Source organism: Aotus nancymaae, unplaced genomic scaffold (genome assembly GCF_030222135.1).
Source record: "Aotus nancymaae isolate 86718 unplaced genomic scaffold, 86718_ANA_hifiasm-v0.15.2.pri h1tg000049l, whole genome shotgun sequence".
NCBI classification, from domain to species: domain Eukaryota; kingdom Metazoa; phylum Chordata; class Mammalia; order Primates; family Aotidae; genus Aotus; species Aotus nancymaae.
The window spans coordinates 7,701,733-7,717,161 of NW_026988463.1; the positions used below are offsets into that span (position 1 = coordinate 7,701,733).

Sequence of the window (15,429 nt, forward strand, 5' to 3'; positions counted from 1 at the left end):
CCAAAGCATGTGGCTCAGTTTCTCACCTGCACCTCGGGATAACTGCACTGACCTCTTAACATTGTTATGGAGAAGAAAGCCATCTAGGTAAAACACTTGCAGCAGTACTTCATAAATTGTACACTCTTATCCACAGTTGAAGCAACTGAGACACAGATTCATTTCTCCAAGGTCACACAGCAAGCCAGTGATCACCCTAGGATTCCAGAATGTGCATCCTTAATTGATAAGGCATATTATCATCTGACCAATGAGAACTTCATACATGAGCAGTTTAACCCTGTGTGCCACCTGCAGAATTTTTATTGTCCAATCATTTTTCCATACTGCAGGGTGTCCTAACAGCGTACATCATCTCATTTCAGTATATTTACTCATCCCTTCTCTGTAAACTCCTTACAGATGAAGACCACGCAGGTTAGAAATCAACTTGTATTGCCTGTTGTCAATTGACCCTTAACAGTAGGGTTACCCTTATTTTATGAGGACAGGAAGGATCCGATAGGTCGTATGATTTGCCCAAAGCCTTATCTACTAAGTGTTGGAAGAGGGCTCAACACAAAGAACCGTCTGACCCTGAAGTCTGTGTCCACTTTATTATTGAGGGCAATGGTGGCAGTGGTGATGTTAAACTTGGGACTCCTGTGCTCTCCTTACACAGTATGTACGCATATGTTAATTAAAACAAGTCACTAGCTTTATCCTTACAGGTGGTGGGAGGGAGATAATGGTTTCCTAAAATACTGGTTTATACCTTAGCCCTTCTGCACTAACTAGGAGGATAAGAGGAGATGACAGATAAAGTTTACACATTAGAATCTCCAAAAACAGGCTCTTATCCAAAATAGAGATAAGAATATACATTTTATGTGAAATGTAAAGAAGACTGATGGCAGAAGTGAACAAGTTTAGGAGACCTGGCCAGTAGATGCAGATTCTTATCATCCCACTACTGTCCTCCCCCACAAACTGTGGGCAGAGGTGAGAAAATAAGCCTGGAGGAATCCCATATGCCATGCATATGCTTCATGCATAAATAGAGGCTGGCATTTATCTTCTGTGGACAACGCCCGAGAAGTAGCCATTCCTTCATCCCACTTTCTTTTGGGTGGGGAGACAAAGTCTTTCTCTGTTGCCAAGGCTAGAGTGCAGTGGCATGATCTCGGCTCGCTGCAACCTCCACCTCCCCAGTTCAAGTGATTCTCCTGTCTCAGCCTCCCAAGTAGCTCGGATTACAGGCATGCACCACCACACTCAACTAGTTTTTGTATTTTTAGTAGAGATGGGGTTTCACCATGTTGGCCAGGCTGGTTGCCAAACTCTTGGGCCTTAGGTGATCCACCTGCCTCAGCCTCCAGAAATGCTGGGATGAGAGGCGTGAGCCATCGCGCCCAGCCAGCTATTTCTTAAAGCAATATATTGAACAGCAAAACCTTCTCCATATTAAAAAATTAAATTACTACAGATACAGTTCAATTACTTTGGACTGCTATCTCAATCTTAGGTTCCCACTCAACATCCTGACAACTTTTATTACTTATATCTTCTGAAGCTTGTTTCTACTTCCTGGAAGTAGCCGTTTTTGAAGGAAACAGTTTTCATGAGCATTCACTCTCCCCTGCACACACACAAGCACACATACCAGGAGTATTTTACTGCTAAGACAATGTCTGTCTGACCTATGTGCTACAGACTTTCTTAGAACCTGGTGGGCTTCAAAAGGCCGATTCTTAAACCCCTGTTTTGCTTGCAGCACTCCTGAGGTTAAAGACCACCATCTGAGACAAACCATTGTCTAGCTAACTGTGTGATTGTGTTCACGCTTGGTTCTTCCTGCAGATATGACACAATGTTGGGAAAGTTGACAAATGTATGTGCACGTGTACATGGGGGCTGTGTGTATACATACACAAGCACATACCTACATGTGCCTATATATCAAAGCATATTTTCAATCACAGGTTGTCATGAGGAAAGTTTATACCAATGAATGACTAGGACTGAAAATAATATTCTCAAAGAAAATTCTATTTGCTGGAAAACTTACAAAGCCTTGTTTTAGAGGGCAGGGAGTTCTTATCATTTTCTCTTTATCCTAGATAATAAACACGTGCGTATACACGACTATATTAGAGATTGGTATGTAAACTCAAAAGCTGCAGTCTTTTCTGAAGGGTCCAAAATGTTAATTGTGCAATTGCTCAGCACTGAACCTGATGCTTGATATTGGACCAAGACCCAGTTCCTCTCAGAGCACACGACGGTCCTTTAACTCATGGGTAAAGCCAGGGCATCACACTGCTGCTGTCTGCAGTTTTAGAGGACACAGATCTGGGGTCTACCCTTGGCCCTTTTGTAGAGTCTCCTGCAAGGGCCTAGTCTTACATGCTGTGCACTGGTTGCCCATCTGGAAGCTTGGGGAGGCCCCAAAGTGAAGCCTCTGTGGCCTGTATAGTGAAAGCTGATCAGATCACAGATATCCCACCTCGAAAAGGGAATTTGCCAGCTATATCCAAGGAGTAATGTTTTCTCAGTAACAAGGTGGCATTATGGTGAAAATACAGAGGATTCTTTTAAAACTAATAGTTTTTTGCCAAAGGACCAAGTATTGTAACATGCACTGAAAATAGGTAACATTTTTAATACATTGCCAGCTACTACAAAATCTATCATCTCTAGGTATGTATTTACACCTGAGCATCTAAGTTCATACAGAAGGCATTTAGAACCTCTCCTAACCTCTTAGTTACCTCACCTATAAATTGGGGATAATAATTGCACCATTAAAGTGTTCTGATAATGAGATGCATTAAAACACAGAAAACACTTAGCCTAACAAAGCATTTTCTCTCATCACATGTCTGTAATGTACATGTATCCATGTTTTATGTATTCAACTATTTTAAAGATCAAATACACACATTTTGGGCAGCTGTGGTGGCTCATGCCTATAATCCCAGCACTTTGGGGAGGCAGGCAGAGGCTGGAGGATTACTTGAGCCCAGGAGGAGTTCAAGACCAGTGAGGGCAACATAGGGAGACCCTGTCTTTACCAAACATTACAGTATTGGCCAGATGTGGTGGACACCTGTGATACCAGCTACCACGGAGGCAGAGGCAGGAGGATCTTTTAAGCCTGGGCATTCAGGGTTGCAGTGAGCGGTAATTGCACCACTACACTATAGCTTCAGCAACAGAACCAGACTTAAAACATATAGTTTACATATATGCACATTATATACTATGTTTACACATAGAATTCAATACAACTTTATACATATGAGAAATCTATGCAGAGACCAACTGCTTTTTAATCTTTTTGTATGTTAGCATAACTACATTATATACATTATCAGACCAGAAATACACATGCTAATTCTTTTTTTTTTTTTTTTTTTGAGACGGAGTTTCGCTCTTGTTACCCAGGCTGGAGTGCCATGGTGCTATCTCGGCTCACCGCAACCTCCGCCTCCTGGGTTCAGGCGATTCTCCTGCCTCAGCCTCCAGAGTAGCTGGGATTACAGGCACGCGCCACCACGCCCAGCTAATTTTTTGTATTTTTAGTAGAGACGGGGTTTCACCATGTTGGCCAGGATGGTCTCGATCTCTTGACCTCATGATCCACCTGCCTCGGCCTCCCAAAGTGCTGGGATTACAGGCGTGAGCCACTGCGCCCGGCCCGCATGCTAATTCTTACATTACATGTAGATACCGAGAGAGTAACCGATCAGCAAATGGGACTTATTACCATTATCTTACTTAATCCTCCCAACCTGGCCAGGTAAGTCCAATTATTGTCCCAGTCTACCCTTAAGGAACCAGAAGTTCGAGCAAGGCTGGGGACACACCCAGGGCATATGGCTATTAAGTGGTGGAGCCGAGTCATGATCACTGTTCAACTCTAAAGTAGTTGCTACATGCTTAACCCTTCGTATATATCACGGCACTTAATCCTTGCAGCAGCCTAGGGAAGCAATTTGCCTCACGTAACAAAGCGTATCAGCCTTGGAGCTAGGAGCCAAAGCCAAATTGTTCTTCTCTTTACTGCACACTGCACTCAGAGGTCTGGTTTTACCAGCTGCCTGGCAAGCACTTGTTTAGATGGTGGGGTATCAAGAGGGCCCCAGGGTCTTCCTTTGAGGGTGCACACACCTCCACTCCCATGATGATCCCTCATGAAATTGTGCAGGTGCCTGTGACTTTGACATCCAAGCTCCCTGACTGAAATAGACAGATGGCGTATTGCTTGAATGAAGCAAAAAGTCAGCGAGAGCAAGAGAATTCCCCAGGCTCTAAAAAAATAACTAAATAAATAATGGTTGCAGGTAGAAAATAGAAGAGCAGAGACCCAGGAAGTAGGGTAATGGTGCTGCTGTGGGCAGGTGATGGCAGCGAAGGCGCAGAATGCAAATTGGCAGCTCATCAGCATGCAGACTCCAGCAAACCATATAAAGTAAGTTAAACCCTCCACAACCCACTCCAAAAATCTGCCTTAAAGCAGACAGCAATAAAGCTACAGGCCAGAAAACGAAGCCCTTGTGCTCACATCTGGAAAGTCAAACTTTCTGAAACCACACCAGGAAGTTGCCTGGAACTGAAAACCAGGTCAGAGGCACAGCACACAGCTCGACTTTTATCTCCCCTAAACACTCCTAGGCTGGCGAGCAGCACTGAAATTCATTACTGTAAGTAGGATTTCAGCAGCCACTGAACTGCCGCTCAGCTGGACAGGGCTGTCAGCATAACTGGCTTGCTGCTTTTTTCCCCTTTTTTTATTTTCTTAAATTGCGTGACTAGATGATGTATTGTTCTTTCTACTATTTCCCTTCTTTCCCAAAGATCTATTCTCTCACTCCAAAAAGTGGGTGGAGAGGGGGAGTGTACATGTTTTATAAGAAAAGAAAAGCCCACAAAACTTTGTCGGCTGCAACATACAAATACTGAAATTCAAAATGATTATGCCATCCATAGTGGAAAAATAAAATCCTCCTTTTCCCAAAATCTTTTTTCTGTCACTCAAAAATCAAAACTGACTCCTCTAGGCTGATAGACAATAGATCTTTGTTTTTATTAAGCCAGAGTTTTAGGCATGCGGCAGGAAGAATAGAAAAACAGACAGCAAAATGGATTGGTTAGAGGTCTTTTTCCTCTTTTGTTTTTTATATACAAGGTCTCACTAGGATGCCCAGGCTGATCTTGAAATCCTGAGCTCAAGTGATCTTCCCACCTTGGTCTCCCAAAGTGCTAGGATTATAGGCATGAGCCACCATGTCCAGCCTTTATCCTTTTGTACATATGTACGTACGTATATATGTATGTATGTATAAATAAATAAATATTCTAGATCAATCTCAGTTTAGATCCCACCTCTGCTATCTTCCATCTTCTTCCCAGCTGTGTGACTTTGGCAATTTAGTCTCTCCTGGGCTCAGTTTTCAGACTGGGGAAATGCCTCATTGGATTTTGATGAAGATTCTGTAAGACTGCAACACTGAGGGTTTGGGGTCTGAGAAAGTTACTCACCCTCCATTTGGGAGGAAATAATGAAAAAAAAAAAAAGACCCATGTTGAAAAGTAAGACGCTGGATTTTATAGCCACAGGAGAGTGTTAAGTGAGGCTGAATTTGGAAAGCCAGGGAGGCTGCTCACCTACGGAGAGCTGTCGTTGAACACTTTAATGGTGATTTGGTATCTGTGTGTACTCCACCGCAGCCACCTGGGGAACTGCGTGTGCTTTGCGTATCTGCAATGCGCATCCACAAACACAGGGAAACACAAGGCATCAGCGCCACTCTGCCCCATGTGTAAACCTCAGCTCCACCATTTGGTTCTCAGCCAAGATGTCCAACCACATTAAACCCCCACATCCTCCTTGGTAAAGTAGAAGGAAATATAATTACTTTGAAAGCCGATTGTCAGACAAAGGTGAGATGGAAGCTGTGCAGCAAATCTTCATACCCCTCTCCTCTCATTTGCCTCAAGGTATTTTTCAACCAGGGATTTGTCACTTTAATATAGATTTGCAATATAACAGAATACTCAATGCCAGTAACAAACTTACAGGTACCAAGACCCGCCCTTTGCCCCACAGAATAGATTCTAGGGTCAGATAAGTCAAGATCAATCAGAGATCCCTGATGCTACAACAGACAGGCAATATTCCAAAGCAAATTGGACTTAGTATTTAGCGAGTTTTAAAATACTGGCTTCTCCTCCAACAGAACACCATCTGTGCATATCCACACGGGTCTGTGTTCAGGGTTTGGAGAGAGGAGAATTGACCAGCCGAGGCTGCTAGCAACTGCAAGGTTGGGATAAAAAGTAACGTTTCATCCCCGAGACTTCCCAGTAGGCCGTGGCCATTTTCTTCAGTATCCCTGCCCCAACCTCTAAATTCCTGGGTACCAGTGCTAGGAAAGAAGTAAATATTCTTGGCCTCTCCACATTAGTCACGAAGATGCTAAGACTGAGTCCAAGGTGTAGAATGGAATCCACCCTCCTGGTGGCTGTGGAAAATAAACGTCTCCCTTAAGAGTCTATCGTTGGATATGGAGAGATATTTACAAGATATTCGTTAACTTCCAATGTCTGAAAATGGGGATATTTCATAGAATTTGTCTCTTGAGCAGCTGGAAATTTGGGAGCATAGCGTCCACAGTCCTTCCTGGTGGCAGGCGGCTAAGCAAGTAGTGTCTGCCTCCTGAAACAACCGCTCTTCCATTCTCCTAGAAGGCCCACTCCTTTACCGTCAGCCAGCCAAGAGCTCAGCCAGGTGTTGCATTGACAGATTCCTGGGTCTGGAGGTAGGTTTATTAAAGAGAGATATTTTAATCTCACTGGCTAAGAATGAAAAGGTCCCAGGAAGTCATTTTTTAGCAGTACAGTCCCTCAAAGCCATCCTGCCTAGAAAGTGCAAAGGATAGGCCAGGCTTGGTGGCTCACACCGGTCATCTCAGCACTATGGGAGGCCAAGGCCCACGGATCAGCTGAGCCCAAGAGTTTGAGACTAGCCTAGGCAACATAGTGAGACCTCTCTACAAAAAATATCAAAAAAATTACTTGGGCATGGTAGTATATGCCTGTAGTCTCAGCTACTTAGGAGGCGGAGGTGGGGGGATTACTTTAGCCCAGGAGGCACAGGTTGCAGTGAGCTGAGATCACACCACTGCACTCAAACCTGGGTAACAGAGAAAAACCCAGGCTTAAAAATAAAAAATAAAAAATAAAAAATAAAATAAAGGCAAAAGAAATGAACAAAGGGGAGGAGGGGAGGAGGTAAAGGGAGGGAAATAGAAGAGAAGGGACAGGCAGAGATAAAAGAAATGTGATCGGAAAGCTTCTGATTATCTAGTATTACAGATTTGAACGTGTAAAACTATTCAGAATTTACTTCTCTAGTAACCATGTAGACTTGTCACGTTTTAACGTTGTAGCCCAAGTTTTTCCTTCTTTCAGTTTTCTTAGCTTTGCCTTCTCTGGTATAGATTTCCTCATGCTTTACACTGGCACTATCTACCAGCAATATAAAGCAGATGCATACACAACTTTAAGTGTCTAGCAGACACGCCACAGAAATAAAAATAACCATCACTTGTGTCCGTGTACTCAGCTCTTGCTTCGTCAGACTCATTGCGCCCACTGGTATGAGCCCCTACTTAGGTTTTAGCTGCTCCTCCCTATCTTCCTTTACCCGACTCTGACTTCTGCTGACTAATGGATCAGAGCAAACGGTACACCTCTTTCAAGCTTGAAAGACTGGAAAGGTGACTGTCAGGACTAGAAAGTAACACTGACACTGAAAGATGGCTTAGGAGATTTCTGCGGGTCAACAGGTTCCTGAAACTGGCAGTGCCTGGACATACTTTCACAGGATGGCTATCTTAGCTCCCTCAAATGAATGTGCCTTGGACTTAGCCTTTGGCATGCTTCTTTTAAAGCTGCTCAAGCCTTAAGCTCAATCCTGTGAACACTTATAGAAACTTCAGTTTCACTTACTCTGACATCACCCTGAGTATGTTCTCAGCGCTCTACCAAAAGCACCATGCGTGCACCCCCCATAAGTAACTAGCAGATAAAGATTAAGATGGTCTATGCATAGAATTTGTGAAGTTTGAAGTCTCATGTTATCTTGGAGGGAAAGGATTGAATATTGCCACAGTACATTCGAAGGCTTGAATTCCATAGGAGTTGGGTAACTTTGAGCTATTAACACCTACTCATGCTTAAACAAAGGGACAGGGAGAGATAAAAGAAAAAGTGATCTTTGAATGTATAAAATGATTCATAATTTACTTCTCTAGTAATCATGTAGACTTCTCACGTTTTAATTTTCTAGCCCAAGGGTTTTTTCCTTTTCCTCTTAAAAAGCCAACCATTCATTTGCTTTACTTCTGGTTGTCACTGATGCTCAAGTTTTTGGGAACTAAGCCAGCACATACCAGAAGCTTGTCTTTTATATACTGTGTTGGCCAAGTCAACAAATCCTAAGTCCCAAAGGAGACAGACGTGAACTCATAGGGCGTATCAAAGAGTGTGGTTTAGCAGCATCCATTGTAGCAGCACTATTCTTTCTTCAGCCTCAATGTCCAAAGAGTAGGAACCCTACCGCTTTGTGCATTCTTTTACCCATTTCTTTGCTCATCCACAGTGCTCCACCTTTCTCCAGAGGGCTGAGCACTAGGATTACCAAAATAGGGTAAGTATCCTCAGAGGCATATTGAAATACATCAGAAGCGTTTGAAACAGAGTGACCCCATCTTGAATATGGGCTGGGTCAAATAGTGCCGACACCTGCTGGGCTGCGTTCCTAGGAGGTTAGGAATTCTTACCACAAAATGAGATAGGGGGTCTGCCAAACTGGGATCACAGGATATAGGGCATAAAGACGCTGTTAGTAACACAGGAAGCCAGCCAAAACCCACCAAAACCAAAATAGTTATCAAAGTGACCTCTGGTCACCTTCACTGTTCATTATATGCTAATTATGTGACATTAGCATGCTAAAAGACACTCCCACCAGCACAAGGACAGTTTACAAATACTATGGCAATGTCCAGAAGTTACCCTACATCATCTAAAAAGGGGAGAAACCCTGGGTTCCAAGAATTGCTGCCCCTTTCCAGGAAAACTCACGAATAGTATACTTCTTGTTTAGCATATAATCAAGAAATAATTAAGGATACTCAACTGAGCAGCCCATGCCACTGTTCTGTCTACGATGTAGCCATTCTTTACTCCTTTACTTCCTCAAAAAAATTGGCTTTCACTTTCCCCTATGAACTCGCCCCAAATTCTTCCTTGTACATAATCTAAGAACCTTCTCGGGGTCTGGATGAGGACCCATTTCTGGTAACAGTACAGTTACAGAGTGAAACATCACAAATGTACCTGACATACCATTAAGTGACCATGCTAACCTTGAGTATTAATGTCCATTGCTGTAAATAAATTAAGCATGCCTAGTAGCTTAAAGCACACCTTTGAGATCTCTCAATTCCCAGGGGTCAGAAGTCTAGGTATGTGCTGGAAATGGACCCTATGCTCAGGATCTCCCCAGCTACAACTGAGGCTCTGGCCATGGCTGCGATTCTCTTCCGAGGCTTGAGATCATCTTCCAAACTCATCAAGATTGTCAGAATTTAGTTCCTCATGGACGTAAGATGAAGGTCCCCACATCCTTGCTTGTTGCTAGCTGCTGACTTCTCTCAGCCCGTAAAAGCTACCAGCCATTCCTTTCCAGGCAGCCCCATAGAAAGTTTACTATGTGGATATTTGCACCTTCCTTCAGGTGAGCAGAGGTATACTTTTTGAATTTCTTCACATTCTTTTAACGGTTCTTCTAATTAGTTCGGGCTCACCCAGGATTATCTCCCTGGGTAGCAGTTGACTCAGTGTCAGCTGATAAGTCACCTATTACTGCTACCAAGTGAGTGGTATGACATCCTAGTCACAGACTCCTCCCACACACAAGAGGAGATTACACAGACCTTGTTCACTAGGGTGCAGAAATCCTGCCCACCCATAGCTTGTCAATCTGCTCGTTTATGTCAAAGTAAAAAGCGCCCATGTGGTAAGAACTACTTTATCTCTAACTCTCAACTCTCAAGGTAGACAAGACCATCTCTATTATCTGGATAAGAAACCCAGGTCTCAGAAGTGAGAGAAGGCTGCACAAGCTACTAGAAATTGGTAGAGCCAGATTAAAGCTTGGTGTTAAAGCAAAGCCTTGGAAGTATCCCCTAAGACACACGAAATGGTCACTGGTAGAGCTTTCTCAGGACTTTCCTAATGAGCTGCCAGATGAGTAGTCAAAATAAACGTTAAGTCTTTGTATAACTACCTATTGAAGCATAACAAGTTACCTCCACATTTAACAGCTTAAAATAACAAACATGGTTGGGCACAGAGGCTTGCGCCTGTAAGATTTTGAAGGCCAAGGCAAGAGGATTGTTTGAGACTAGGAGTTCAAAATCAGGCTGGCCAACATCAGGAGACCCTCTCTCTACAAAAAATTAAAAAGTTAGCTGAGCACGATGGTGCATTTCTGTAGTCTCAGTTATTACTCAGAAGACTGAGGCAGGAGGATCACTGGAGACCAGGAGGTCAAGGTTGATGCTACAGTGAGCCAAGATCACCCACTGCACTCCAGCCTCAGCAAAAGAGCAAGACCTCATCTCAAACACAACTTTCATAGTTTCTGTGGTCCAGAAGTCCAGGTTGCTCAGGGTTTCACAAGAGGCTGCAGTCAGTGTTGGTGGGGGCCCCTGTCATGTAAAGTCTTGCCTGGGAAAGGATCCATTTCCCAGCTTACTTGCAAGGCTATTAGCAGGATTCAAGTCCTTGCAGACAGAACTGGGGCCTGAGTTTTTTGCTGCCTGTAGCCAGAGGCCTTCTTCATTCCTCAGTTCCCAGCCATAAAGGCCTATCTGTAGGGCAGCTCCCAACATGCCAGCATGTTTCATCATAGACAGCAAGTAAAAAGAGCCAGAGTGCCCTCATGATGGAAACCACGGATATTATAACCTATTCTCAGAACCACCGTCCTGTTCCTTCCTGTCATATGCGATTCTGAGAACATCACTAGATTCAGCCACTCTCAAGAGGAAGGGTTGACATCAGGGTATGAACCAGAAAGCAGGGGTCATGGGGAGAGGGGTATTTATGAAGCTGCCTTCCATAGTCCCCGCTAGCTAAGAGGGTCTCAAGCGACGCAGAGGCATCAACATTGATTACTCCCTATGGCTTTTCTTTTCTTTTCCTCAATGAATTATGCAGCTTTTGTTCAACTTATCTGTCTGCCAGACTAGAGTGCACTGAGTGGCAGGATCACAGCTCACTGCAGCCAGGACCACCTGGGCTCAAGCAATCCTCCCACTTTAGCCTCCTGAGTAGCTAGGACTTCACCCAGACCACTACACCCAGCTCATTTGTTTTTACTGTTTGTAGAGATGGGGTCTCACTACATTGCCCAAGCTGGTCTCAAATTTCTGGGCTGAAGGGATCCTCCCAGAGCGCTGGGATAACAGGTGTGCTCAACTGTACCCAGCTTATTTTTACAAGGCTTGTCTTGTAACTTGCATGGGGAGTGGGCACCACCAGAGACAACAGGAATGAATCTTAAGCAGTTGAAACTTCCATGGTACCTCAAATCTATAATCGGACACCAGACTCTTGGCGTCTACACCACCGAGGTCCCAAGCAGCACATACTTTACCAATCCCTTCCCCCTTATGTTTGTCCGGACAATGTCCTGCTGACCTATACATTTTCACTTAATTCTACTATTTCTGAAAACTAACCCTCTATCTTTCGGCTGCTTAAATGAAGATTTCCTTTCTAATCAATACAGCCCACTCAATATTTTCCCCAGAAGATTCTTAGTACATCAAAGAAGAGCTCAAGACATTTTTTTCCTTTCCCTCTAAACATGGTCCACAGACTGCCTGCATCAGAATCACCTGGAGAGCCTGTTCACAAGGCAGATCTCTGAGTTCTTTTGCAGACCCTGGCAATTTGGTTTGCTCGTGTTCAAGCAATGCTTTGATATGGTTTGACTGTGCCCCCCCACCCAATCTCAACTCGAATCACAGCCCCCACAATTCTCATATGTCGAGGGAGGGTACTGGCAGGAGGTGGTGAATCATGGGGGCAACTCTTTTCTGTGCTGTTCTTACAATGATGAATCAGTCTCATGACAGCCAATGGTTTTATAAAGGGCAGTCTCCCTGCACAAGTTCCCTCTTGCCTGTTGCAGGTAAGATGTGCCTTTCCCCGTCTGCCATGATTGTGAGGCCTCCCTAGGCAGGTCGAACTGGGAGTCCATTAAATCTTTATGAATTACCAGTGTCAGGTATGTGTTTGTCAGCAGCATGAGAACAGACTAATACACTCTCCCCAAATTGTTAGCTAAAAAATCCAAGGTTTGAACCCCATCTGAAGGATTCCAAAGTCTGTACTCTCATTTTTAAACTCAAACTTCTATTTAAAGGAATGGGATGCTCTGATTCACCTTTCTGTGCTGCCTCCGAGGGGCTTAATATTTGACCTTTTGAATTCTTTTTCTGGCAATACAGAGACTTCTTGATTTGGATCTATTGCTGGTGAGCTGGCATGGACTTTTGGCTTCTTTCATCTCCTTTTAATATGGATATACTGATGAAGACTTCCAAATTCACCAAGAATGTTTGGGGTCTAATTTCTTCAACCAGTTTACTTTAGGGTCATTGTTAGAGTAGCTGGGTCTTCCCGGTTCTCAATTTGACAACCTCTCTAAACACGAGTTCAAGTCCTATTCATTCCTAAGCTATCATGCTCGGTAGTAAACATTTGTGGAATATACAAATACCTTTAACTCCAGACAGCATGATGTCAACATACAAGCCTTTTAAAACCAAAAGCAATCTTCCTATAGCAAGTTAACGTGAAATTGGAATACAAATTAATATAGCTGGCATTCCCCTCATAGCCTATGCCTTTGATCTATTCTCCAATCCTATAACCAAATTTAAATTAAGACAGGGTCTTACTCTGTTGCCCAGGCTGGAGGGCAGTGGTACCATCAGAGCTCACTGCAGTCCCAAATCCTGGACTCAATCCTCCTGCCTCAACTTCTCCTTCCCAAGTAGCTACAACTATAGGTGCGGTCCCCAAAACCCAGCCAATTTTTAAATTTCTGTGGAAATGGGGTGTTGCTATCCTTGCCCAGGCTGGTCTTTAACTCGTGGCTTCAAGCAATCCTGCCACCTCAGCCCCTCAAAGTGTGGGGATTGCAGGCATGAGCGACTGTCCCCAGCCTGGAACCAAACTTTATGATTATCAATACTCCCAACAGTTAACTATTATAGGTATCAGAATCTTTCTTTTTAAGAAAGAGTTTCACTCTGTCACCCAGGCTGGAGTGCAGTGGAGTGACCTGGGCTCACTGCAACCTCCGCCTACTGGGTTCAAGCAATTCTCCTGCCTCAGCCTCCCCAGTAGCTGGGATTATAAGTGCACACCACTATGCCCATCTAACTTTATTTTTACTAGAGATGGGTTTTCACCATGTTGGTCAGGCTGCTCTTGAACTCCTGACCTCATGATCCACCTGCCTTGGCCTCCCAAGTCCCTTCTTACATGTATCAAGACTCATACTGAACAATGAGTTCTGGGTTTCAAGAGGTTATGTTGAACCTGTCTATAAGTGATTGTCCACATACTAAAAAATACAATGCTGATTTTTATTTTTAAATGATGTAATTGGATTTATGGGGTAAGGTGCGATACCTTGACACGTGCATACATTGCAGAATGAGCAAATCTAGCTAACACATCCATCACTCACATGCTTATTTCTTTTTGGTAAGAACATTTAAAATCCATTCTTTTAGCAATTGACGTAACACGTTAACTATAGATACTGTAATATGACAAAAAGAACTTGGTCCTCCTATAAGGAACTACAACGTTGTACCTTTTGACCATTTCCCTTGACACCACCCACTCATATCCCAAGCCTCTGGTGGGATCATGCAGTACTTTAATTTCTATGCTTCACTTATTTGACTTAAGATCAAAGTGAAGAGACAAGCCAGGTAAGGAGAAAGTATTTGGAAATTACGCATCAAATAAAGAGATCATATTCAAAATATGCAAGGAACACACACTACTCAGTAAGAACACAAATAAACCTATTAAAAAATTAGCAAAGGCTGGGCATGGTGGCTCACACCTGTCATCATAGCACTTTGGGAGGCCAAGGCAGGCGGATCAACTGAGGTCGGGTGTTTGAGACCAGCATGAACAACATGGAAAAACCGCGTTGCTACTAAAAATACCAAATCAGCTGGGCATGGTGACACATACCTGTAATCCCAGCTACCCGGGTGGCAGCCTGAGGCAGGAGAATCACTTGAATCCAGGAGGCGGAGGTTGCAGTGAGCCAAGATCGTGCCAGTGGACAAGAGCAAAACTCAGTCTCAAACAAAACAAAACAAAAATGGCCAAAGGACCTAACTAGACATTCTCAAAAGACCTTTGAAAGACTAGATGTATTTTTAAAATGCTCCCCACCATTAATCAGGCAAATACAAATTAAAACCACAATGAGGTATCGCCTCATACCTGTCAGAATAGCTATTATCAAGACAAAAGGTAACAGGAGTTGGCAAGGATGTAGAGGAAAAAAACCTTTGTATACTGTTGGTGGGAATGTATATTAGCACAACTACTTTGAAAAACAGTCTAGAGGTTTCTCAAACTAAAAGTAGGGTTACCCTATGCTTTAGTTGTTCTTTATGCTAATAAAGAACTACCCAAGACTTAGTAATTGATAAAGGATAAAGATTTAATGGACTCACAGTTCCACATGGCTGGGGAGGACTCAATTATAGCAGAAGAGCAAGGGACATCTTACATGGTGGCAGGCAAGAGTTTCTACAGGGGAACTCCTTTTGATAAAACCATCAGATCTCGCAAGACTTGTTCATGGGAACAGCTCAGGAAAGACCCGCCCCCATGATTCAATTACCCTCTCACCAGGCCCCTCGCTCGACAGGTGGTTCTACTACAATTCAAGGTGATATCTGGGTGGGGACAGAGCCACACCATATCACCATATGATCTAGCAATCACACTTCTGGATGGATATACCCACGCATACACACCCAGGAATTGAGATCAACATGTTAAAGAGAAATCTGCAATCCCATGCTCATTGCAGCAGTATTCACAATAGCCAAGATGTGGATATAACTTAAGTGTCCACTTGACTGATTTTTAAAAGTAATTTTTGCACAGTGGAATACTACTCAGCCTTAAAGAGGAATGTTGTCATATTGAGTGACGTGGATGAGTCCAAAGTCTACACTCTTTCTACTGTCCAATGACCCCATTCTGTTAACATGTAGTTTCTCATCTGCAAGAGAACTCAAGCTCAAGTGCTTAAATGGA

General features: G+C 43.5%; 1 pseudogene; it reads right to left on the reverse strand.

The window, feature by feature from the left end:
- Positions 1–13,601: 13,601 nt before the first annotated feature.
- LOC135269152 (small nucleolar RNA SNORA40) lies at positions 13,602–13,719 on the reverse strand (annotated as a pseudogene).
- Positions 13,720–15,429: the final 1,710 nt, after the last annotated feature.